Below are 17,462 nucleotides of genomic sequence, written 5' to 3'. Positions count from 1 at the left end.
TGTCTTAACTACACCCTCTGTTCCAGGTCTATCTGTCTTAACTACACCCTCTGTTCCAGGTCTATCTGTCTTAACTACACCCTCAGTTCCAGGTCTATCTGTCTTAACTACACCCTCTGTTCCAGGTCTATCTGTCTTAACTACACCCTCTGTTCCAGGTCTATCTGTCTTAACTACACCCTCTGTTCCAGGTCTATCTGTCTTAACTACACCCTCTCAGTATAATATTTTTCCTTCCGTTCATGAACCCAATGCTTTAATGAGTGAGATAGCGATGACTACCTCAAACCCCTGATTATTTAATTTGTTTGGATGACTACTAAAGCTAATTGGTAGGGTCATCATGAGAGGTCAACCGATTATGATTTTTCAATGCCGATATCAATACCGATTATTGGAGGAACAAAAAAGCAGATTTTGTTAACAGTTATTTGTAATAATGACAATTACAACAATACTGAATGAACACTTAACTTAATATAATACATCAATAAAATAAATTTAGCTTCAAGTAAATAATGAAATATGTTCAATTTGGTTTAAATAATGCAAAAACAAAGTGTTGGAGAAGATATGTGCCATGTAAGAAAGCTAACGTTTCAGTTCCTTGCTCAGAACATGAGAACATATGAAAGCTGGTGGTTCCTTTTAACATGAGTCTTCAATATTCCCAGGTAAGAAGTTTTAGGTTGTAGTTATTATAGGAATTATAGGGACTATTTCCCTCTATACCATTTGTATTTCATTAACCTTTGACTATTGGATGTTCTTATAAGCACTTAAGTATTGCCAGTGTAACAGTATAGCTTCCGTCCCTCTCTTCGCCCCTACCTGGGCTCGAACCAGGAACACAACGACAACAGACACCCTCGAAGCAGCGTTACCCATGCAAGCAAGGGGAACAACTACTAGAAGGCTCAGAGCGAGTGACGTTTGAAACGCTATTAGCGCGGGCTAACTAGCAAGCCATTTCACTTCGTTTACACCAGCCTCGTCTCGGGAGTTGATGGGCTTGAAGTCATAAACAACGCAATACTTGACTCACAACGAAGAGCTACTGGCAAAACTCACGAAAGTGCCGTTTGAATGAATTTTTACGCGCCTACTTCTGCCTACCACCGCTCAGTCAAATACTTAGATACTTGTATGCTTGTATGCTCAGTCAGATTATATGCAACGCAGGACACGCTAGATAATATCTAATAATATCATCAACCATGTGTAGTTAACTAATGATTATGATTGATTGTTTTTTATAAGATAAGTTTAATGCTAGCTAGCAACTTACCTTGGCTTACTGCATTCACGTAACAGGCAGTCTCCTTGTGGAATGCAACGAGAGAGAGGCAGGTCGTTATTGCGTTAGACTAGTTAACTGTAAGTTTGCAAGATTGGATCCCCCGAGCTGACAAGGTGAAAATCTGTCGTTCTGCCCCTGAACAAGGCAGTTAACCCACCGTTCCTAGGCCATCATTGAAAATAAGAATGTGTTCTTAACTGACTTGCCTAGTTAAATAAAGGTATAAAAAAAAAAAACACAGATTGTTATGATTTTTTTTTAATCGGCCCTAATTAATCGGCCATTCCGATTAATCGGTCGACCTCTAGTCATCCATCCCCGGGAGACAACTCCGTGTGGTTTATGCCTGGTGAAACCAGCATGCTAAAGCATGTTGCTGTTTTCATGCTGAGTATTTCAAATGAAAGCCTTAGTGTGATGTGTGATTTTGAAATAGGTAGCTACATAGAAACAGAAGTCTGGATACATACGTGTCATTTACAATGTAATACTACTGTAGACTATAATTATTATTTTAACAAGTCAAGTCAGTTAAGAACAAATTCTTATTTACAATGACGGCCTACCCCGGCAACACTGGGCCAATTGTGCGCCACCCTATGGACCTCACAAGCACAGCCAGATGTGATACAGCCTGGATTCAAACCAGGGACTGTAGTGATGCCTCTTACACTGAGATGCAGTGCCTTAAACCACAATGGCATTTGTAATTGTAGAATTTAGCAGACATTCTAATCCAGAGGAATTTACAGTATTGAGTCATTTATCAAACAGTCTTATCAACAGAGACTTAGTAGTAAGCGCATAGATTTTCGTATTTGTCCCACGCGGGAATCAAACCCACAACCCTGGCGTCGCAAGTGCCATGCTCTACCAACTGAGCTTACACGGGACCACACCTCAGTCGCCGCATAACAACGACGTCACATTACAGTGCCCTGTAAACTCATTATACAGTAAGCGAGTAACACAGAGCCCACAAAGACTGAGGCAGTGGAACCCTCTTCCTGCATTCCACTCCGGATTGAAAGAGCAACAGGAAGAGAATTGAAAGGCACTCTGCCAGAGCCCAGAGATAGAACGAGAGAGAAAGAGAGAGGAGGCAGTGACAGAGAAAGAGAAGGAGAGACGTGGTTGCGACACAGTTGTGGCTGGAGGGAACAGGAAAGGAAAGACTAGGAGCTGGAAGAGAAGCGTCCCATTTCATTAGAAGAATGCCTGAGTCAGGGGAAGGGAGTGTGTGTGTGTGTGTGTGTGTGTGTGTGTGTGTGTGTGTGTGTGTGTGTGTGTGTGTGTGTGTTAGGGCCCAGTGAGTCAGTCACATAACAAGGAGAGGCCGTAAAAACAGAGGAGAGGAAGATGAGGGGAAGAGTGGAGGGGAGGGGAGGGGAGGGAGGGGAGGGAGGGGAGGGGAGGGGAGGGGAGGGGGGAAGAGGTAAAACAGCCACATTGCATGTTCTTCAAAATATCTGCAGAATCATTGGTATTTATTAATAGTACAGTCAACTCCAGTTCTGTTAAGGTATCCTCTCTAGAATCTAAAGATCAGGAGCAATCCTTCATAGTTTTATGATTCGAACAGAGGGTTGCCCTAAAAGCCCCCCGGAGACAACACGGCCATTCGTCCCTGAGCCATCTGTATTCCACTGAAGCTCCATACTCATTTGATGATCCACATTTTCAAAACGGCTAGACAATCTCCCAATTATGACAACAACAACAACAAATACAAGGTATAGACAATTTCCCATACACAGTCGATACACAGACAAGAGAACAGTTATTTAAATCAGAATTAAGGAAAGGGGGGTGGGGGATTTGAACAGTAGCAGTTTATCTTAAACTGTTTTAAATCGTTAAGTTTTGGCACGACAAGCGGTTCAGTGAAAGACTACAGTGTTGGAGAGAACGGTTGGAAAACAATCAGATATCACACGGCTTAATAGTTCCCAGCATCCCCCTTCCCCTGGCAAATAATGTGTTGGGATTCCCCTTGTTTTCAACACTGAAGTATCTATTAACTCAACTCTACAGTATCTGTGGCTCGTTGGGAACTGATACTAAACATTACAATATACCACACACACACACACACACACACACACACATTTATACATAGTTTGGCTTGTCAGGCAGCTGTGAGTGAGCTCAGAGTGCAGCTGTAAACCTCTGGGTTTACAGAGAGAGTGGGAGGATATACACACACACACACACACACACACACACAGGAAGTCCGTCCAATCAAGTTCAGGGGACACTTCCTCTTTATCTAGAGGAAACAGACCAGTTGTTTGTCCTTCGCCTCGCTGCTCGCCTTGGCCGCTCGGCCCAACGATTCTTGGTCTTTATCTAACTCTCCCTATTTTTCTTAACACTAGAACTGCTGGGCCTCAAGGGACTTCAATTCTAGCTAATGAGGGACCTCCCTTCTAGCTAATGAGGGACCTCCCTTCTAGCTAATGAGGGACCTCCCTTCTAGCTAATGAGGAACCTCCCTTCTAGCTAATGAGGGACCTCCCTTCTAGCTAATGAGGGACCTCCCTTCTAGCTAATGAGGAACCTCCCTTCTAGCTAATGAGGGCCTCCCTTCTAGCTAATGAGGGACCTCCCTTCTAGCTAATGAGGAACCCTCCTTCTAGCTAATGAGGAACCTTCCTTCTAGCTAATGAGGGGCCACCCTTCTAGCTAATGAGGGACTTCAATTCTAGCTAATGAGGGACCTCCCTTCTAGCTAATGAGCAACCTCCCGTCTAGCTAATGAGGAACCTCCCTTCTAGCTAATGAGGAACCTCCCTTCTAGCTAATGAGGAACCTCCCTTCTAGCTAATGAGGGACCTCCCTTCTAGCTAATGAGGGACCTCCCTTCTAGCTAATGAGGGACCTCCCTTCTAGCTAATGAGGAACCTTCCTTCTAGCTAATGAGGGACCTCCCTTCTAGCTAATGAGGAGGTCCCTAGGAGGTCCCTAGTGGTTAGAGTGGATGGGGCGGCAGGTAGCCTAGTGGTTAGAGTGGAGGGGTGGCAGGTAGCCTAGTGGTTAGAGTGGAGGGGTGGCATGTAGCCTAGTGGTTAAAGTGGAGGGGTGGCATGTAGCCTAGTGGTTAAAGTGGAGGGGTGGCATGTAGCCTAGTGGTTAGAGTGGAGGGGCGGCAGGTAGCCTAGTGGTTAGAGTGGAGGGGCGGCAGGTAGCCTAGTGGTTAGAGTGGATGGGGCGGCAGGTAGCCTAGTGGTTAGAGTGGAGGGGTGGCAGGTAGCCTAGTGGTTAGAGTGGAGGGGTGGCAGGGTAGCCTAGTGGTTAGAGTGGAGGGGCGCCAGGTAGCCTAGAGGTAAGAGTGGAGGGGTGGCATGTAGCCTAGTGGTTAGAGTGGAGGGGCGGCAGGTAGTCTAGTGGTTAGAGTGGAGGGGCGGCAGGTAGTCTAGTGGTTAGAGTGGAGGAGCGGCAGGTAGCCTAGTGGTTAGAGTGGAGGGGCGGCAGGTAGCCTAGTGGTTAGAGTGGAGGGGCGGCAGGTGTCCTAGTGGTTAGAGTGGAGGGGTGGTAGGTAGTCTAGTGGTTAGAGTGGAGGGGTGGTAGGTAGTCTAGTGGTTAGAGTGGAGGGGCGGCAGGTAGCCTAGTGGTTAGAGTGGAGGGGGGGCAGGTAGCCTAGTGGTTAGAGTGGAGGGGCGGCAGGTAGTCTAGTGGTTAGAGTGGAGGAGCGGCAGGTAGCCTAGTGGTTAGAGTGGAGGGGCGGCAGGTAGCCTAGTGGTTAGAGTGGAGGGGCGGCAGGTGTCCTAGTGGTTAGAGTGGAGGGGTGGTAGGTAGTCTAGTGGTTAGAGTGGAGGGGTGGCAGGTAGTCTAGTGGTTAGAACGTTGGACTAGTAACCGTAAAGGTTGCTAGATTGAATCCCCGAACTGACAAAGTATAAAATCTGTCGTTTGGCCCCTGAACAAGACAGTTAACCCACTGTTTCCTAGGCTGTCTTCGAAAATAAGAATTTGTTCTTAACTGACTTGCCTAGTTAAATAAAGGTACTAAATATGTGTGAAATTAGTTTTAGGCTTCAGTCAAGTCAATCCCTGCGCCCAGGGCTTAGTCAGAGTCAGTCAATGCCCAGAGAGAGCAGGTTAAAGGTGGACACGGGAGTGAAAATTCATTCCTGTCTCGTCTTGTACTTGTCCTGATCCCGCAACAGTTCTATAGCTCCGGAACATTCCTGTCCCTTCCCGAGAAAAATCTCTCCCATCCCGTCCCATGTTCATTTTTTGCGCACAGAAATATTTTGGGATTTTGTGTTTGTTTTTTTGGGTGAGTATTGAAAATGATTTCAGTAATGGAATATGCGACTGCGGTATGTGGTTGTCTTACCTATTTTAGTTAAATGCTCTGACTGTAGGCCTAAATCTCTCTCGATGAGAGTGTATTCTATATGACCTATATGACCTGTAAATGGATTAAGGCTGGAGGATGAGAACAGAGACCCCAGCAGCACGGTCTACTCAGCACAGCATAAATCTGTAGCTTTCAGCTGAGCACAGTATAAATCTGTAGCCTACAGCTGAACACAGTATAAATCTGTAGCCTACAGCTGAACACAGTATAAATCTGTAGCTTTCAGCTGAACACAGTATAAATCTGTAGCTTTCAGCTGAACACAGCATAAATCTGTAGCTTTCAGCTGAACACAGCATAAATCTGTAGCCTACTGCTGAACACAGCATAAATCTGTAGCCTACAGCTGAACACAGCATAAATCTGTAGCCTACTGCTGAACACAGCATAAATATGTAGCTTACTACTGAACACAGTATAAATCTGTAGCTTACTACTGAACACAGCATAAATCTGTAGCCTACTGCTGAACACAGCATAAATCTGTAGCCTACTGCTGAACACAGCATAAATCTGTAGCTTACTACTGAACACAGTATAAATCTGTAGCTTACTACTGAACACAGTATAAATCTGGAGCTTACTACTGAACACAGCATAAATCTGTAGCCTACTGCTGAACACAGCATAAATCTGTAGCCTACAGCTGAACACAGTATACATCTGTAGCTTACTACTGAACACAGCATAAATCTGTAGCCTACTGCTGAACACAGCATAAATCTGTAGCTTACTACTGAACACAGCATAAATCTGTAGCTTTCAGCTGAACACAGCATAAATCTGTAGCCTACTGCTGAACACAGCATAAATCTGTAGCTTTCAGCTGAACACAGCATAAATCTGTAGCCTACAGCTGAACACAGCATAAATCTGTAGCCTACAGCTGAACACAGCATAAATCTGTAGCCTACAGCTGAACACAGCATAAATCTGTAGCCTACTGCTGAACACAGCATAAATCTGTAGCCTACAGCTGAACACAGCATAAATCTGTAGCCTACTGCTGAACACAGCATAAATCTGTAGCCTACTGCTGAACACAGCATAAATCTGTAGCCTACTGCTGAACACAGCATAAATCTGTAGCCTACTGCTGAACACAGCATAAATCTGTAGCCTACTGCTGAACACAGCATAAATCTGTAGCCTACTGCTGAACACAGCATACATCTGTAGCCTACTGCTGAACACAGCATAAATCTGTAGCCTACAGCTGAACACAGCATAAATCTGTAGCCTACAGCTGAACACAGCATAAATCTGTAGCCTACAGCTGAACACAGCATAAATCTGTAGCCTACAGCTGAACACAGCATAAATCTGTAGCCTACAGCTGAACACAGCATAAATCTGTAGCCTACAGCTGAACACAGCATAAATCTGTAGCCTACTGCTGAACACAGCATAAATCTGTAGCCTACTGCTGAACACAGCATAAATCTGTAGCCTACAGCTGAACACAGCATAAATCTGTAGCTTACTACTGAACACAGTATAAATCTGTAGCTTACTACTGAACACAGTATAAATCTGTAGCCTACAGCTGAACACAGCATAAATCTGTAGCCTACTGCTGAACACAGCATAAATCTGTAGCTTTCAGCTGAACACAGCATAAATCTGTAGCCTACTACTGAACACAGTATAAATCTGTAGCTTACTACTGAACACAGTATAAATCTGTAGCCTACTGCTGAACACAGCATAAATCTGTAGCCTACAGCTGAACACAGCATAAATCTGTAGCCTACTGCTGAACACAGCATAAATCTGTAGCCTACTGCTGAACACAGCATAAATCTGTAGCCTACAGCTGAACACAGCATAAATCTGTAGCTTACTACTGAACACAGTATAAATCTGTAGCTTACTACTGAACACAGTATAAATCTGTAGCCTACAGCTGAACACAGCATAAATCTGTAGCCTACTGCTGAACACAGCATAAATCTGTAGCTTTCAGCTGAACACAGCATAAATCTGTAGCCTACTACTGAACACAGTATAAATCTGTAGCTTACTACTGAACACAGTATAAATCTGTAGCCTACTGCTGAACACAGCATAAATCTGTAGCCTACAGCTGAACACAGCATAAATCTGTAGCCTACTGCTGAACACAGCATAAATCTGTAGCCTACTGCTGAACACAGCATAAATCTGTAGCCTACAGCTGAACACAGCATAAATCTGTAGCCTACTACTGAACACAGTATAAATCTGTAGCTTACTACTGAACACAGTATAAATCTGTAGCCTACAGCTGAACACAGCATAAATCTGTTGCCTACTACTGAACACAGTATAAATCTGTAGCCTACAGCTGAACACAGCATAAATCTGTAGCCTACAGCTGAACACAGCATAAATCTGTAGCCTACAGCTGAACACAGCATAAATCTGTAGCCTACAGCTGAACACAGCATAAATCTGTAGCCTACTGCTGAACACAGCATAAATCTGTAGCCTACAGCTGAACACAGTATAAATCTGTAGCCTACAGCTGAACACAGTATAAATCTGTAGCCTACAGCTGAACACAGCATAAATCTGTAGCCTACTACTGAACACAGTATAAATCTGTAGCCTACTACTGAACACAGCATAAATCTGTAGCCTACAGCTGAACACAGCATAAATCTGTAGCCTACAGCTGAACACAGCATAAATCTGTAGCCTACAGCTGAACACAGCATAAATCTGTAGCCTACAGCTGAACACAGCATAAATCTGTAGCCTACTACTGAACACAGCATAAATCTGTAGCCTACAGCTGAACACAGCATAAATATGTAGCCTACTGCTGAACACAGCATAAATCTGTAGCCTACAGCTGAACACAGCATAAATCTGTAGCCTACAGCTGAACACAGCATAAATCTGTAGCCTACAGCTGAACACAGCATAAATCTGTAGCCTACTACTGAACACAGCATAAATCTGTAGCCTATAGCTGAACACAGCATAAATCTGTAGCCTACAGCTGAACACAGCATAAATCTGTAGCTTACTACTGAACACAGCATAAATCTGTAGCCTACTGCTGAACACAGCATAAATCTGTAGCCTACTGCTGAACACAGCATAAATCTGTAGCCTACTGCTGAACACAGCATAAATCTGTAGCCTACTGCTGAACACAGCATAAATCTGTAGCCTACTGCTGAACACAGCATAAATCTGTAGCCTACAGCTGAACACAGCATAAATCTGTAGCCTACTACTGAACACAGTATAAATCTGTAGCTTACTACTGAACACAGCATAAATCTGTAGCCTACTGCTGAACACAGCATAAATCTGTAGCCTACTGCTGAACACAGCATAAATCTGTAGCCTACTGCTGAACACATACGAACAACACATGAACATTTACAACAACAAAAAACTGCATAAATCAATCTATTATTATTTCATTCTTGGCCTCAGATGGCTCGGATTTAGTTAAATACGATGGCTCGGATTTAGTTAAATACGTGAACAATTGGGTTGGTGGCCTACAGTATTTGATAAAAACGCAGCATTTCATTTTTACAAGCCAACACTCAGTTCCTTTCTTGTCAAAGACAAGTCCATCCAATTTAGCAAAAACATCTCTCTTTTCTTAGCTCTAATGTTAATGTGAGTGACAGGTCCTTGGCTGGAACAAGACATTGCAAATTCTTTTGAAGGCTTCATCACTTAGCCTGGTGACATAGGTTGGCATCTGACTCTGAGGTAGCCTGGTGACAGGTTGGCATCTGACTCTGAGGTAGCCTGGTGACAGGTTGGCATCTGACTCTGAGGTAGCCTGGTGACAGGTTGGCATCTGACTCTGAGGTAGCCTGGTGACAGGTTGGCATCTGACTCTGAGGTAGCCTGGTGACATAGGTTAGCATCTGACTCTGAGGTAGCCTGGTGACAGGTTGGCATCTGACTCTGAGGTAGCCTGGTGACAGGTTGGCATCTGACTCTGAGGTAGCCTGGTGACAGGTTGGCATCTGACTCTGAGGTAGCCTGGTGACATAGGTTGGCATCTGACTCTGAGGTAGCCTGGTGACAGGTTGGCATCTGACTCTGAGGTAGCCATGACAACAACTGGAGCGAGGAGCAAGTGAGCCGACAGGAGGGAGGGAAATGACAATACATTTTTTCATAGATTTTTATTAAGTAAACTATATTATATTAAGTAAACTATATTATATTAAGTAAACTATATTATATTAAGTAAACTATATTATATTAAGTAAACTATATTGTATTAAGTAAACTATAATATTTAAGTAAACTATATTGTATTAAGTAAACTATAATATTTTAAGTAAACTATATTATATTAAGTAAACTATATTGTATTAAGTAAACTATAATATTTAAGTAAACTATATTGTATTAAGTAAACTATAATATTTAAGTAAACTATATTGTATTAAGTAAACTATAATATTTTAAGTAAACTATATTATATTAAGTAAACTATATTGTATTAAGTAAACTATAATATTTTAAGTAAACTATATTATATTAAGTAAACTATAATATATTAAGTAAACTATATTGTATTAAGTAAACTATATTATATTAAGTAAACTATATTGTATTAAGTAAACTATATTATATTAAGTAAACTATATTGTATTAAGTAAACTATAATATTTAAGTAAACTATATTGTATTAAGTAAACTATAATATTTAAGTAAACTATATTATATTAAGTAAACTATATTATATTAAGTAAACTATATTATATTAAGTAAACTATAATATTTAAGTAAACTATATTGTATTAAGTAAACTATAATATTTTAAGTAAACTATATTATATTAAGTAAACTATATTGTATTAAGTAAACTATAATATTTTAAGTAAACTATATTATATTAAGTAAACTATATTGTATTAAGTAAACTATAATATTTTAAGTAAACTATATTGTATTAAGTAAACTATATTATATTAAGTAAACTATATTGTATTAAGTAAACTATAATATTTAAGTAAACTATATTGTATTAAGTAAACTATATTATATTAAGTAAACTATATTATATTAAGTAAACTATAATATATTAAGTAAACTATATTGTATTAAGTAAACTATAATATTTAAGTAAACTATATTGTATTAAGTAAACTATATTATATTAAGTAAACTATATTATATTAAGTAAACTATAATATATTAAGTAAACTATATTATATTAAGTAAACTATATTATATTAAGTAAACTATATTATATTAAGTAAACTATAATATTTAAGTAAACTATATTGTATTAAGTAAACTATATTATATTAAGTAAACTATATTATATTAAGTAAACTATATTGTATTAAGTAAACTATAATATTTAAGTAAACTATATTGTATTAAGTAAACTATATTATATTAAGTAAACTATATTATATTAAGTAAACTATATTGTATTAAGTAAACTATAATATTTAAGTAAACTATATTGTATTAAGTAAACTATAATATTTTAAGTAAACTATATTATATTAAGTAAACTATATTGTATTAAGTAAACTATAATATTTTAAGTAAACTATATTGTATTAAGTAAACTATTTTGTATTAAGTAAACTACAATGTATTAAGAAAATTATATTATATTAAGTAAACTATACTGTATTAAGTAACCTATATTGTATTAAGTAAACTACATTGTATTAAGTAAACTATATTGTATTAAGTAAACTATAATATATTAAGTAAACTACATTGTATTAAGTAAACTATAATATTTTAAGTAACCTATATTATATTAAGTAAACTAGATTGTATTAAGTAAACTAGATTATATTATTTTAGGCCTAGTCTACACAGTTGGTATTTTATAAAATGTTTCACAAATGACATATTTCCACCCCAAAAACTCTTGTTTATAATTTCTCCTGTACTAACCCATTCCGGTAGACTGGTGATCCAGTCCCGTCCTGTCCCAAACTTGACTCCAGAACTTCACTCCCATTCCTGCCAGAATCCCTTGGGACACACGGGCATCCTGTTCCCGTGTCAGCCTCTAAGAGCCGGGTGAAGAGCTCTGTCTGGCCCGATCTAAGGTGAGGGACGGGGTTGGATGGGTGTGATGCTGACGACAAGTGTGTGAGTTAAAGGGGTTGTGTGTGGACATGTGTTTTGATGTAGCATATATGCATGTATATGATCATAAGAGTAGTTACAAATAAATTAAACTGACATTTTAAAAAACAACACACAAACATCCATTGTTCTTAAACCTTTGACGACTGATCAAATCAAATCAGATGTTATTAGTCACATACGCGTGTTTAACAGATGTTATTAGTCACACACGTGTGTTTAACAGATGTTATTAGTCACATTCGCGTGTTTAACAGATGTTATTAGTCACATTCGCGTGTTTAACAGATGTTATTAGTCACATACGCGTGTTTAACAGATGTTATTAGTCACACACGTGTGTTTAACAGATGTTATTAGTCACACACGCGTGTTTAACAGATGTTATTAGTCACACACGCGTGTTTAACAGATGTTATTAGTCACATTCGCGTGTTTAGCAGATGTTATTAGTCACATTTGCGTGTTTAGAAGATGTTATTAGTCACATACGCGTGTTTAGAAGATGTTATTAGTCACATACGCGTGTTTAACAGATGTTATTAGTCACATACGTGTGTTTAACAGATGTTATTAGTCACATACGTGTGTTTAACAGATGTTATTAGTCACATACGTGTGTTTAACAGATGTTATTAGTCACATACGTGTGTTTAACAGATGTTATTAGTCACATACGCGTGTTTAACAGATGTTATTAGTCACATTCGCGTGTTTAACAGATGTTATTAGTCACAGACGCGTGTTTAACAGATGTTATTAGTCACAGACGCGTGTTTAACAGATGTTATTAGTCACACACGTGTGTTTAACAGATGTTATTAGTCACATTCGCGTGTTTAGAAGATGTTATTAGTCACACACGCGTGTTTAACAGATGTTATTAGTCACAGACGCGTGTTTAACAGATGTTATTAGTCACATACGCGTGTTTAACAGATGTTATTAGTCACATACGTGTGTTTAACAGATGTTATTAGTCACATACGCGTGTTTAACAGATGTTATTAGTCACACACGTGTGTTTAACAGATGTTATTAGTCACAGACGCGTGTTTAACAGATGTTATTAGTCACACACGTGTGTTTAACAGATGTTATTAGTCACATTCGCGTGTTTAACAGATGTTATTAGTCACACACGCGTGTTTAACAGATGTTATTAGTCACACACGCGTGTTATTGCGGGTGCAGCAATATTTTTGTGATTCTAGCTCCAACAGTGATCTAACAAGTAATTACAATAGGCTGAGTGTTATTGTTAGAACTGGGCAACTACGAAAGCATTTTTACCATAACATGACGTGACCTTCAGCAAGACTACACAATCCCACATACAGCGAGAACCCTTTGGAAGATAAAGCCTATTCAGAAAGCAGGTGGAATTGAAATGTTGAAATGCATGTCAGTGAAAACCAGAGAAACAAAAACCAGAGGGAAAAAAACCAGAGGAAAAAAAGCACACACACCTCTCTCTCCTCTTACCTCGACCGTGTAAATTATTTTGTCTGACACACTAAAAAAGTGTCATTTTCACAGCGTATCTCAATAACAAAGATACTGAACCCATTACAGGGTGACTCAGGTACTGAACCCATTACTGGGTTACTCAGGTACTGAACCCATTACTGGGTTACTCAGGTACTGAACCCATTATAGAGTTACTCAGGTACTGAACCCATTACAGGGCTACTCAGGTACTGAACCCATTACTGGGTTACTCAGGTACTGAACCCATTACTGGTTTACTCAGGTACTGAACCCATTACTGGTTTACTCAGGTACTGAACCCATTACTGGTTTACTCAGGTACTGAACCCATTACTGGGTTACTCAGGTACTGAACCCATTACAGGGCTACTCAGGTACTGAACCCATTACTGGGTTACTCAGGTACTGAACCCATTACAGGGCTACTCAGGTACTGAACCCATTACTGGGTTACTCAGGTACTGAACCCATTACTGGGTTACTCAGGTACTGAACCCATTACTGGGTTACTCAGGTACTGAACCCATTACTGGGCTACTCAGGTACTGAACCCATTACTGGGTTACTCAGGTACTGAACCCATTACAGGGCTACTCAGGTACTGAACCCATTACAGGGCTACTCAGGTACTGAACCCATTATAGAGTTACTCAGGTACTGAACCCATTACAGGGCTACTCAGGTACTGAACCCATTACAGGGCTACTCAGGTACTGAACCCATTACAGGGCTACTCAGGTACTGAACCCATTACAGGGCTACTCAGGTACTGAACCCATTACAGGGTGACTCAGGTACTGAACCCATTACAGGGTGACTCAGGTACTGAACCCATTACAGGGCTACTCAGGTACTGAACCCATTATAGAGTTACTCAGGTACTGAACCCATTACAGGGCTACTCAGGTACTGAACCCATTACAGGGCTACTCAGGTACTGAACCCATTACAGGATTACTCAGGTACTGAACCCATTACAGGGTGACTCAGATACTGAACCCATTACAGGGTGACTCAGGTACTGAACCCATTACAGGGCTACTCAGGTACTGAACCCATTACAGGGCTACGCAGGTACTGAACCCATTACAGGGCTACTCGGGTACTGAACCCATTACAGGGTGACTCAGGTACTGAACCCATTACAGGGCTACTCAGGTACTGAACCCATTACAGGGCTACGCATGTACTGAACCCATTACAGGGCTACTCAGGTACTGAACCCATTACAGGGCTACTCAGGTACTGAACCCATTACAGGGTGACTCAGGTACTGAACCCATTACAGGGCTACTCAGGTACTGAACCCATTACAGGGTGACTCAGGTACTGAACCCATTACAGGGCTACTCAGGTACTGAACCCATTACAGGGATACTCAGGTACTGAACCCATTACAGGGTGACTTAGGTACTGAACCCATTACAGGGCTACTCAGGTACTGAACCCATTACAGGGCTACTCAGGTACTGAACCCATTACAGGGTGACTCAGGTACTGAACGCATTACAGGGCTACTCAGGTACTGAACCCATTGCAGGGCTACTCAGGTACTGAACCCATTACAGGGTGACTAAGGTACTGAACCCATTACAGGGCTACTCAGGTACTGAACCCATTACAGGGTGACTCAGGTACTGAACCCATTACAGGGTGACTCAGGTACTGAACCCATTACAGGGCGACTCAGGTACTGAACCCATTACAGGGCTACTCAGGTACTGAACCCATTACAGGGCTACTCAGGTACTGAACCCATTACAGGGTTACTCAGGTACTGAACCCATTACAGGGCTACTCAGGTACTGAACCCATTACAGGGTGACTCAGGTACTGAACCCATTACAGGGCTACTCAGGTACTGAACCCATTACAGGGTGACTCAGGTACTGAACCCATTACAGGGCTACTCAGGTACTGAACCCATTACAGGGCGACTCAGGTACTGAACCCATTACAGGGTGACTCAGGTACTGAACCCATTGCAGGGTGACTCAGGTACTGAACCCATTACAGGGCTACTCAGGTACTGAACCCATTACAGGGCTACTGAGGTACTGAACCCATTACAGGGCTACTCAGGTACTGAACCCATTACAGGGCTACTCAGGTACTGAACCCATTACAGGGTTACTCAGGTACTGAACCCATTACAGGGCTACTGAGGTACTGAACCCATTACAGGGCTACTGAGGTACTGAACCCATTACAAGGCTACTGAGGTACTGAACCCATTACAGGGCTACTCAGGTACTGAACCCATTACATCACACACATTAAATGAAGAGTCCTCCAGCGATAGAAAAAAAGCAATTTTCATATTTGGCCAATAGATAGATACTCCATTTAGTTCCTGGCTCTCAGCGGACAAGTATGTGTGTGTGTGTGTGTGTGTGTGTGTGTGTGTGTGTGTGTGTGTGTGTGTGTGTGTGTGTGTGTGTGTGTGTGTGTGTGTGTGTGTGTGTGTGTAGACCGCATCCTGGTGAGGAGCAGAGTGGGGCTGATAGGATACGAGAACACAGAGCGCACTGACCTAACCGGCCTGGTCTCCCCTGCCTGTCTGTCTGTCTGTCTGCTTCACTGCTTGTCTGCCAGTCTGTCTGCCTGATTTACTGCTTGTCTGTCTGTCTGTCTGCTTGTCTTCCCGGCTTTCTGTCTGACTGTCTACCTGCTTGTCTGTCTGTCTTCCTGCCTGGGAGGGAGGGAGGGGGGGAGGGAGAGAGAGAGAGAGAGAGATAGAGAGAGAGAGCTGAGCAAATGTCAAATTGGCTTTTTACCAAATTACCGTACAACAGACCATGTATTCACCCTGCACACCCTAATTGACAACCAAACAAACCAAAACAAAGGCAAAGTCTTCTCATGCTTTGTTGATTTCAAAAAAGCCTTCGACTCAATTTGGCATGAGGGTCTGCTATACAATTTGATGGAAAGTGGTGTTGGGGGTAAAACATACGACATTATAAAATCCATGTACACACAACAAGTGTGCGGTTAAAATTGGCAAAAAAACACATTTCTTCACACAGGGTCGTGGAGTGAGACAGGGATGCAGCTTAAGCCCCACCCTCTTCAACATATATATCAACGAATTGGCACGGGCACTAGAAAAGTCTGCAGCACCCGGCCTCACCCTACTAGAATCCAAAGTCAAATGTCTACTGTTTGCTGATGATCTGGTGCTTCTGTTACCAACCAAGGAGGGCCTACAGCATCACCTAGATCTTCTGCACAGATTCTGTCAGACCTGGGCCCTGACAGAAAATCTCTGGAAATCAGTTTGTAGGTGACCAAATACTTATTTTCCACCATAATTTGCAAATAAATTCATTAAAAATCCTACAATGTGATTTTCTGCATTATTTTTTCTCATTTTGTCTGTCATAGTTGAAGTGTACCTATGATGAAAATTACAGGCCTCTCTCATCTTTTTAAGTGGGAGGACTTGCACAATTGGTGACTGACTAAATACTTTTTTGCCCCACTGTACCTTGGCCTAAACATCAGCGCCACAGGTAACTTCCACAAAGCTGTGAACGATCTGACAGACAAGGCAAGAAGGGCATTCTATGCCATCAAAAGGAACATAAAATTCAACATATCAATTAGGATCTGGCTAAAAGTACTTGAATCAGTCATAGAGCCCATTGCTCTTTATGGTTGTGAGGTCTGGGGTCCGCTCACCAACAAAGAATTACCAAAATGGGTCAAACACCAAATTGAGACTCTGCATGCAGATTTCTGCTCAAATATCCTCAGTGTACAACGTAGAACACCAAATAATGCATGCAGAGCAGAATCAGGCCGATACCCACTAATTATCAATATCCAGAAAATAACTGTAAAATTCTACAACCACCTAAAAGGAATCGATTCCTAAACCTTCCATAACAAAGCCATCACCTACAGAGAGATGAACCTGGAGAAGAGTCCCCTAAGCAAGCTGGTCCTGGGGCTCTGTTCACAAACGCAAAGAGACCCCACAGAGCCCCAGGACAGCAACACAATTAGACCCAACCAAATCATGAGAAAACAAAAAGATAATTACTTGAAACACATTGGAAAGAATTAACAAAAAAAACAGAGCAAACTAGAATGCTATTCGGCCCTAAACAGAGAGTACAAAGTGGCAGAATACCTGACCACTGTGACTGACACAAAATTAAGGAAATTACTATGTACAGACTCAGTGAGCATAGCCTTGCTATTGAGAAA

General features: G+C 41.2%; 1 protein-coding gene across 2 annotated transcripts in view; it reads right to left on the bottom strand.

Annotated features, from left to right (window-relative positions):
* Nucleotides 1-17,462, bottom strand: part of LOC118943874 (tetraspanin-18-like) — a 107,782-nt gene that overhangs the window by 84,706 nt on the left and 5,614 nt on the right. The window lies entirely within an intron of this gene.

Source organism: Oncorhynchus mykiss, chromosome 2 (assembly GCF_013265735.2).
Source record: "Oncorhynchus mykiss isolate Arlee chromosome 2, USDA_OmykA_1.1, whole genome shotgun sequence".
Taxonomy (NCBI): Eukaryota; Metazoa; Chordata; class Actinopteri; order Salmoniformes; family Salmonidae; genus Oncorhynchus; species Oncorhynchus mykiss.
This window is presented reverse-complemented; position numbering and strand designations above follow the sequence as displayed.